Source organism: Nicotiana tomentosiformis, chromosome 6, assembly GCF_000390325.3.
Source record: "Nicotiana tomentosiformis chromosome 6, ASM39032v3, whole genome shotgun sequence".
Lineage (NCBI taxonomy): Eukaryota > Viridiplantae > Streptophyta > Magnoliopsida > Solanales > Solanaceae > Nicotiana > Nicotiana tomentosiformis.
In genome coordinates, this window is record NC_090817.1 from 22,373,878 (window position 1) to 22,383,664 (window position 9,787).

Consider the following 9,787-nt stretch of genomic DNA (forward strand, 5'->3'; position numbering starts at 1 on the left):
TGTTGAGTAATTTCAATCTCCATTGATTGTCTTTGGGTGTTATATACATTGTGTGGAGCCTTGGGTTATTTGTTGTGAAATTAATTAATTTTGTCATATCTTTGAAATTTGGTTGTGGCCATTGGGCAAATTGTGATATGAATTAATTTTATTATGTTGCTGTGATAATTTCCCGTGTAAATTGTTGTGTTGTGTGAGTTGTTATTTTGGGGAGATAAGGGTGGCATTTCACCGTTGATATTATGTGGTTATAAGGGTGGCATTTCACTGTTGTGTTTGTTGGAATATTGTCTGGGCGGAGCGATAAGGGTGGCTATAGGAGAGATAAGGGTGACAATAGGAGCGATAAGGGTGGCTATTGGTATTGTCTCGGCGGAACGATAAGAGTGGCTATAGAAGCGATAAGGGTGGCAATAGGAGCGATAAGGGTGGCTATTGTCAGGGACGATATGTGATGATGTGGGGTTGTGGTGTTGACAATTTTCATGTGATGTTGTGATTTTCTTGTATTTATTTTTATACCTTGTGCAACTTGTCTTGTTGTTAGTAAATTAATAATAATCTGATTTATGTTAAAATTGGGAGCCTGTGGCTTTTGCCATGCGGTTTATAAAATGAAATGTGGGAACGAGGTACCGTGAATTGTGATATGAAATGGGGATATTGGCACGTGAATTGTCCTTGCAGTTGTGATATAAAATGTCGACACGAGGTGCTATGATGAAATGATAATGATATTTGGCACGTGAATTGTCCGTGCAGTTGTGATATGAAATGAGGACATGAGGTGCTGGGCAGATATGATGATTTAATTATGGGCACGAGGTGCCGTTGAAATATGAAAATGGGGTGAGACCCGTATTTACGAAAAATATGAAAATGGACTGAGACCCGTATTTTGATGATTTTGAAATGAGGTGTCACATGGTGACTTTTTAATTGAAAGAATTATATTCAAAATATTTATTTGGAAGGATTTTTACTTAGAAAGTGTTATATAAAAGAATTGTATTTTGAAAGATATTTATTTGAGAAAATTGTATTTGAAAAGATTTATTGAAAGAATTATATTTGAAAAATAATTATTTGAGAAAAATTATATTTGAAAAAGAGTTATCTCGAAGAACTATGTGAAAGACATTTATTTGGAGGGCTTGATTTAATTGGGTGTAATTGTATTTATTAATTGTTGAGTGATATTAATGGTATTCTTGTTGTCTGTTGTGCATATCACTGGTTGTTTTATTCTACCTTTATGATTATTTATTTCCTAGTATTTTGTATATTATATTGCACAGGTTATTAGACTAGTGAGTGTCTTGACTGTACCTCGTCTCTACTCCATTGAGGTTAGTCTTGATACTTACTGGGCACCGCTGTGGTGTGCTCACTCTACACTTCTGCATATTTTTTGTGCAGATCCAGGTATTGAAGATAACGGACTTGAGCAGAGTTAAAGCGGGATCGTAAGGATTCAAGGTAGAGCTGCTTGGTTGTCGCAGTCCCTTAGAGTTTTTTTATTTCATTGTACTGTTAATTTGTAATCAAACAGTATTGTATATTCGGTCCTCGTGATCATTCTATATCTTCAATTAGAGTTCGTGACTCAGTACTACCAGTCTTGGGAGATTGTATATTGTAATTATTTCCGCTGTTAGTTTTCATTATTTATTTAATTCAAAAAAAAAATGCAATGGAAATCGGCTTACCTAGTCTTAGAGACTAGGTGCCATCACGACTCATATGGTGGGATTTTGGGTCGTGACATTAACCCACAATCCAATACACATAATATCTTTTTTTTTTTGCGCGAGGTTGGGGGGGGGGGGGATAGAAAAGGGGTGTGACAACCGGTCTATAAAAGATATCATATTTTACTAATTAAATATTAAAGACATCTAATACATTATTATTAAATTCACAACTAAATGTACAAAGATTTAAACTCTAAGTTATACATTTTAAAGCTACTAAAAAATTAAATTCTTATAGGAATGATGAAAGAACTGTGAAAAAGATATGTGCAAATCTTCGAATTTTAAGCATTATACAAAATAAAAAACTTTATCCAATGAAAAGATTGCATGTGCAAATCTTCAAATATTAGGCATTGGGCATGATAAAACCTTTTGTGCAATGAATGAAAATATACAAGCATATCTTTTAATCGAATTAAATGAAATCTCTAAGTATGGAAGTATGTAGTAATATAATACTTTTAATATAAGTGGTGCATTAAAGTTTTAAAAAATTTAATCAAATTAAAATCTTTAGGCTTATTATTAGTAATCTTAGAAATTCTACATGGTTGTTATAGAGTGGTAATTTTACAAAGGGCATACTACTATAAAGATGGGTGTTGCTGTTATAGGTAAAAAGCTGTTATCGAGAGATAAAATATAACAAAAAAAATAGGTTTCGAGAAAAATATGACTTTTATAGTGAATGAATGTTATATAAGGATGTTGTTATAAATGGATCTGATTGTATATGAACAATTATAGAAGTAAATGATTATTTCCTTGCTCTTTTTTATTTTATTTTAAATTGTACATAATTATATTCGTTACAAATTTTATAATGCGTTAGACAAACTATCATTTACTTTAAAGAAAATTATACTGTACTAAAGGGTTTGGGAAGGGAGGAGGTAAATAGGGTTTTAAGTGAAACTTGAAGTGATATATATAGTATGAAACTCTCACCGGTACAGTGGTGACACAATATCTTTTATTTTGTATTATTGTGATTAGCACATTACGTGCCAGAACTTTGAAGTACTATTATATATTTTTCAAGAGTTTAATGTTTATACACTAACAAGATCAAAGAAATTTTATAGTGTCTTATAACCTAAAAGATATGAAAAATATAAGAAGCAAAATACACTGTTAGTATAAAATATATTAATAATATTAATGTATACTCCCTCCATTCCAGAAAGAAGATATTTAGTTCCTTATTAGTTCTTTCCAAAAAGAATAATCTTGTTTAAATTCAAAAATGAGTTAACTTGAACTTTTTAATTTTTTCTTAATGATAACTTTTATAACCATACAAATGATATGGCATGTTAGGTTTTTAATCGTCTTTTTTTCTCTTAAACTTCATAACAAATTAAGTCATATAAATTAAAAAGAATAGAATATAAATTAATCAATTTTCCAATTCCACTACTTATCAATTATCCAATAATATTCTTTTTCGTTTATTAAATGTACAACCATGCGGAGTCGGCGTCGCAAGTATAGGCAAATTATGTCAACGTACTCTACCACGTGGGACAGAGTTCCATTCTCCAATCTGCTACTCAAAACTAGCCGCTGCATTTTTCATGCATATTCTTTCCTCCCTCACACTGCCTTTTGATTGGCCAATCAAACTTCTAAGTAAGCCGACAAAATTATTTACAAAAATGTAAAATACAGCGTCTTGCCTTTTTGTTGCGTTCCCATGCGCAGCTATTGCAAGGAACAAGTCATAAATTCATATTCTCTTTGTTTTTATTTTTGTGATACTTTATTCTCGAATGGTCTCTTAGAACATATGATATAAATTTTCAACGAAGAGGTTCGAATTCGCCCTTCCCTCTGGATCTGCCTTGTCCAACGGAATATGTGTATATTTAAAAGATCTTTCATATTATATCCAATTTCAAACTTCATTCTATACATATAAATACAATTGCATACGGGTAAAACCGAGTCCGTTGGACACCTCGGTTCTCGATAGAGTAAATGGAACAGAGACACGATCGTAAGAAATCGGAATCGAGACAAGGAGCCCCTCGAGTCGGAGTCCGGGCAAAATACTTGCCCTCAGAAGGATGGGGGCCACATCTCCCAGGTCCAATTCGAGCCCCAAAACTTTGGAGAGCATTACCAGATAATTGAGCACGACTAGCAAAGAGCCATGATATCCGCGCCCAGCTGGATGTCACAGCGTGAATCTTGGCACGTATCGGCAGAAAATCTGTAATTAGCAAAACTGAACATTTTTACCTTTTATGGAATTGTACTTAGGGTAAAACTCCCCTACTATATATATAAAGGAGAGTCTGACTATTCATCAGGGACATTGTAACACGCATATCAAGGCAATATATTATTATTTTCTCTGTTATTCAAAGTTCTTACTTTTGTTCATCAGTTCTTCATTATTGTAAGCCTGAGATCGAAGGCAGGCATTACATTAAACTGTTACTGAGTCCGGAATCACACCTCTTAATTGGTTTGACAATTTATTACGTCCTTTATCTGTTCAATCTAACGCTTTTTATCATTTGGATTGAATTAATCTGCATATCCTTAAAATCACATATAAATTCAATTGTTATTCATTTTTTAGGGTAAACAGTTTGGCGCCCACAATAGAGTTAAGGATAATTGTGGCAATTCGATACAAATTTCCATAACACACTCTATTTTACACTTATTTTTTGAGCTTTTAATTTTAGGTCAAATTAATAATGGCGAACTCCCAATCTTCCCATTCGAACATTGATGCTGAGTCCAGCCACCACAACGAGAACAATAATGTGGTGCCTAGCAACGAGGTGTCCCCTGTTAACCCCAACGGAATCCCAGTCGCGGATACGATCGATGCTAACTCACACATGGCTATCGAAGCAAACTTGCCTACTGACCCCGAAAACAGCATTTGCGGAGGAGCCCGGTCGATAGCCTGAAGTACACACGACGGCGAAGGTGATGGGATCAACTTGCGGGTGATCTTCGAAATGTTGTAGCCTCAACAGGCAGCAATAGCCCTGTTGCAAAACCAAAGCCATGCCCCCAGCAGAGTTGAGCCCGAATCATCCCGAAAAAATGCTCGCAGAAATGGACCGATCACAGAAAGGCCGGGTAAAGCAGAACCCAGAACCAACCCCGAGATAATAAAGATACTTGAGGAACTGAAAAAACTGGTGGAATCGGGAGAAAAGAAAATCGAAGCCAACGACAAAGAAATGGAGAGCTATAACTCCAGGGTCGATCAAATCCCAGGAGCACCACCGATACTGAAGGTCCTGGATTCCAAGAAATTTGTCCAAAAATCTTTCCCTCCGAGCAGAGCTCCGAAGCCGATCCCAAAGAAGTTTTGTATGCCCGAAATTCCGAAGTACAATGGAACAACTGATCCAAATGAACATGTGACCTCCTACACGTGCGCCATCAAGGGGAACGACTTGGAAGATGACGAAATCAAATCCGTTCTGCTGAAAAAGTTTGAGAGACCTTGTCAAAAGAAACTATGATATGGTATCACAACTTACCCCCTAATTTTATTGACTCGTTTACTATGCTTGCAGATGCCTTTGTGAAAGCGCACGCCGGGGCTATTAAGGTCGAGGCTAGGAAGTCAGACCTTTTCAAAGTAAAGAAAAGAGATAACGAGATGCTTAGGGAATTCGTGTCGAGGTTTCAAATTGAATGGATGGTTCTGCCTCCGGTCGCGGACGATTGGGCCGTTCAGGCATTCACCCAAGGACTCAACCCCAAAGCTCATTGGTTTAACAACAATTGAAACAAAATTTGATAGAATACTTGGAGGTAACTTGGGTCGACATCCATAACAGGTACCAGTAAAAAATTAGGGTCGAAGACGATCAGCTCGGCGCCCCTTCCGGGTATGTTTATCCCGTCAAAACTAGTGACAGATCCAAAAAAGACATCGACCATGAATCAAGATCGAACAGAGATCAGTATCAACCATACAATGGAGATCGAAGGGGTAATGGGTCAGAGCGCAACCCTGCGAGGAGTGAAAGAAGAAGCGATTGAGGTCATAATAACCGAGGACTCATGAGCAAGAACGGTTTCAACAGACCCATCGGGTCTAGGGAGGCACCAAGGTTATCGGAGTACAACTTCAGCATCGATGTAGCCGGCATCGTATCGGCCATCGGACGTGTCAAAGATACTAAGTGGCCTCGAACATTGTAATCTGATCCTGCCCAAAGGGACCCCTACCTAATGTGTAAGTATCATGGTACTCACGGACACAGAACCAAGGATTGCCGACAACTGAAAGTCGAAGTAGCTCGATTATTCAATAACGGACACCTCCGAGAATTTCTTAGTAACATAGAATATAAGAATATATTGCCTTGATATGCGTGTTACAATGTCCCTAGTAAATAGTAGGAGAGGTTTACCCTAAATACAATTCCATAAAAGGTAAAAATCTCCTGTTTTGCTAATTATAGATTTTCTATCGATACGTGCCGAGATTCACGTCGTGACATCCAGCTGGGCGCGGATATCATGACCCTTTGCTAGTCGTGCTCGATTATCTGGTAATGTTCTCCGAAGTTTTGTGGCTCGAATCGGAACTTGGGGATGTTGTCTCGATCCTTCTGAGGGCAGGTGTTTTGCTCGGACTCCGATTCGAGGGGCTCCTTGCCTGATTCCGGTTTCTTACGATCATGTCTCTGCTCCGTTTACTCCATCGAGAACCGAGGTGTCCAACGGGCTCGGTTTCACCCATATACAAATAGTCCCCTCATTTTTCGGAGAGTAAGTTTACTGAAACGACGAGAAATGACATATGCAATTTGATCCCTTCTTCAATACACAGTGACAGAAACGACAAAGAATTCAAAACGTCCCGTCAATCGTGTTGTCATGATTTCAAACACGCGTCAGCCATCGGCGGGTCATCCCTGAATGCGAAACGGCACGAAACCTCTATAAATACTTTCCTCATTTGTTTATTTTTTGCCTTTTGGCCAAGCTTCTACCTTTGAATTTTCAGGATATCACTACCCTTCTTCACACTTTAATATTTTTATCACCATTTTTCAAGACTTCTGAGTAAGTTACAAGTTTTCACTTAATTTTTACCCAAATCAACACACCTGACTTTTCATATTTCAACCTTTCTTCGTATTTTTCAAGCTTTTTTTAGATAACAATGGCTAAAATTTCCAAATCTGTTCCCCAACAAGTCGTTTCTTCTTCGCAACCGACCACTGAAATCGAGGAGATCACTTCCGATGTGGTCGTCCTCGAGAGGTCTGCTCCTAGCGCGGCTACCGATGAACTGACTGCCGATCCTCCCTTGAAGATGTTCGTTCCCGGGGGTTGTTCGGTTGCGGATGACTTTAAGGTTGAGAAGCCCTCGTCGGTGCAGGGCCGATGTGAAGGAGTATCAAGATATATATGCTCCATTATCGAATACGTCCTCCCCACTGTCCTAGAGGACATCAACTGGGCGGGTAAGGACGTAGTAGTCCCCGGGCCTGTAGACGCCATCACTACCCACGTGGAGGGGTATCTAAGTATTTACACTTATTCCTTCACCTTGGACCCGGTGGACCCGGTTATCTTGGATTTCTACCAGAGGTACGAAGTATGCCTCGGTCAAATCCATCTGTCGTTGTGGAGGATCGTGATCCTCCTTCATTTTTTTGTGAACAAGATAGAATCCCGTCGGTTTACCATAGATCACTTACTCTGCCTATACAGTCCTCGAATCTTCCGAGGGGGACTAATAAAGCTCACATGCCGGGCCAACAAAACCCAATTCTCGAGCATCGACGAGGACCGGGACCGGGGCTGGTAGGGGCGTTTCGTTCGGGTGAAGACCGAAGACTTGGTTCCCCCCAAACTTACGCCATTCCCCTAGAAGTGGAAGGCATCTTGTAACTAAGGTTTCCCTTTGAACGCCATTTTACCTCCATCTCCTCGTTTCTTACTGGCATTTGTGGTGGTGCAGCCATTGCTCGAGTTCCAAACACTATCCCTCATCTCAAAGAGTGGATCGAGGGCATTTGTTCACAGATGTCTTATTCTGAGCGCTCATGGTGCAAACTTTGAGGGGCCGCTGGGAGGCCTGTTCTCACGGTAAGACCCTTCCTCGAATTGGTAACATCTGGCTCTCCCATTCGCATCATATTTACCCTATTTTATTTTTTTTCTTTAAATAGATTTGCCTAAGACCATTGATCTTAGGCCTTTAGTAGGGGATGAGGATCCGCATGCTGACCTCTCTGCTTTGGGGCAGCCCGGGGCTGCAGCAGGAGAAAGGAAGAAGAGGAAGGCTCTGAGCTCCCCGATCTTAGAGAAAAAGAAGCCAAAGAAAAGGTTGGCCCTTAAGCCAAAGGAAAGTTCTAGATCTCGAGCACCCGACTCAGATTTGCTTTATCGACTCAGGGATGAGCCTGAAGAGGACGATTTCTTTGTGGCCCATGGGCCGACATCCCCTGAGGAGCGAGAAGCTATTGAAGAGGGGATCCGTGAGGCTGATTCCCCTCAAGCCCGGGGGCTCGAGGAGGCCCGTGCGGAAAAGGAGAGATCTAACGAAGGGACTCATGGAGTGGACGATCCCCTTCGTTCCTTTTTTAACGGTGTGGACTCGTCCATTTTAGAGGATTTTTTCAGGATGAGCGACCTGGAAGTGCCGAGAAAGGAGTCGTCTTCAGAAGTCGGCGGGCTGAATTCGATCATGAAGTTAGTAAATAAATTCCCTACCCCGAGTGTAGATCCCGGCTGCAAGAGGTCGATAGTCATCACTTTCCCAGAGGATGCCCGGGTTCTTTCCGCTCCCGTGGGAGTAGCGAGCCACCTTCAATGCGAGGTGACTGAAGAAGACCAGGCGAAAATGAACGAGGTGGAAGTATTGTGCCTATTCAACGAGGCGCAGCAAGCGCTAAATCGGGTAAGGTATCATTATAGTCTTTCGACCTTCGACTTAGTCCATGATATTTCTCATGTCTTCTTTCTTTTACCCTTTCGCATACCTCAGCACTCCATCACGAAATCTTTCTTCGGCACCGGACCGAGGTTAACCAACTCGAGGCTGAGATCAAGAGCTTGCTGAGAAAAGAGACATGTATAAGATTCTCAGCGAGCAACACGAAGGGGTCATCAAGAATATCCAAGCCGAGCTGGATGCGGCTCAAAAGGAGCATGCTGACTTGGTCAAAAAGGTAAACATTTTTGAAGATAGCATTGAATACTTAGCCATGCCGACTAACGACCAAACCTCACAGGTTCAGCAGAAGATTGACCGGATCGACCAACTCCGAGCTGAAATGAACAGGATCCAAGCCATGGTCGATATTTGAAAGGGAAAAATAGACCGGCTAGCTTCTGAGAAGGAGACCGCCCAGGCACATCTGGCATCGGTAGAAGTCAACTCCGAGTGGCAAAAGAGAAGGCCGATAAGTGATCCCAGTTGAACGAGGAACTACGAGCTCAACTGAACTCGGCCCTAGCAGAGCGGGATGCCCTCGACAGTGAATGTGAAGCTGTAAAGGCTCAGATATGCAGAACCTCTGCCGATGCTAAAGATATGGTGGCCCAGTACAGGGCCAATGTCGAGGCATGTGAGGCCCATCTGAAAACCACTATTGAGTGCATGAAGCGGTTGTCTCAAAAGGTAACCCTCGAAGAGATCTATGCCCGAGGCTTCGACCTATCTACCGAGATCGAGTAGGCGAGAAGGCTGGAGGTCAAGGCCAAGAAGCTGGTTGAACCCAAGGATGAAGAAGGCTCTAAAGGATCCGACGAACCCGAAGATGAAGAAGGCCCTGGCGACTCCGGTAACGAGGCGGGTTCTAGTGAAGATCGGGCGTAGGTGCCTTACGAACTTTTGTCTTTGTTTTTACACCTTGTACATTTATTTTGTTGAGTTCATTTTCATTGGCCTTTGTAAAGACATTCCGGAATGTATAAAGTTTTTTGCCTTTTGGCAGTTTTTAAGTCTATTACATTTAGCATCCTTTCTACAATTGCAAAGATTTTAAATGCCTTAGCAAGGAATAAAACGTAGTAATAAGTTGCTT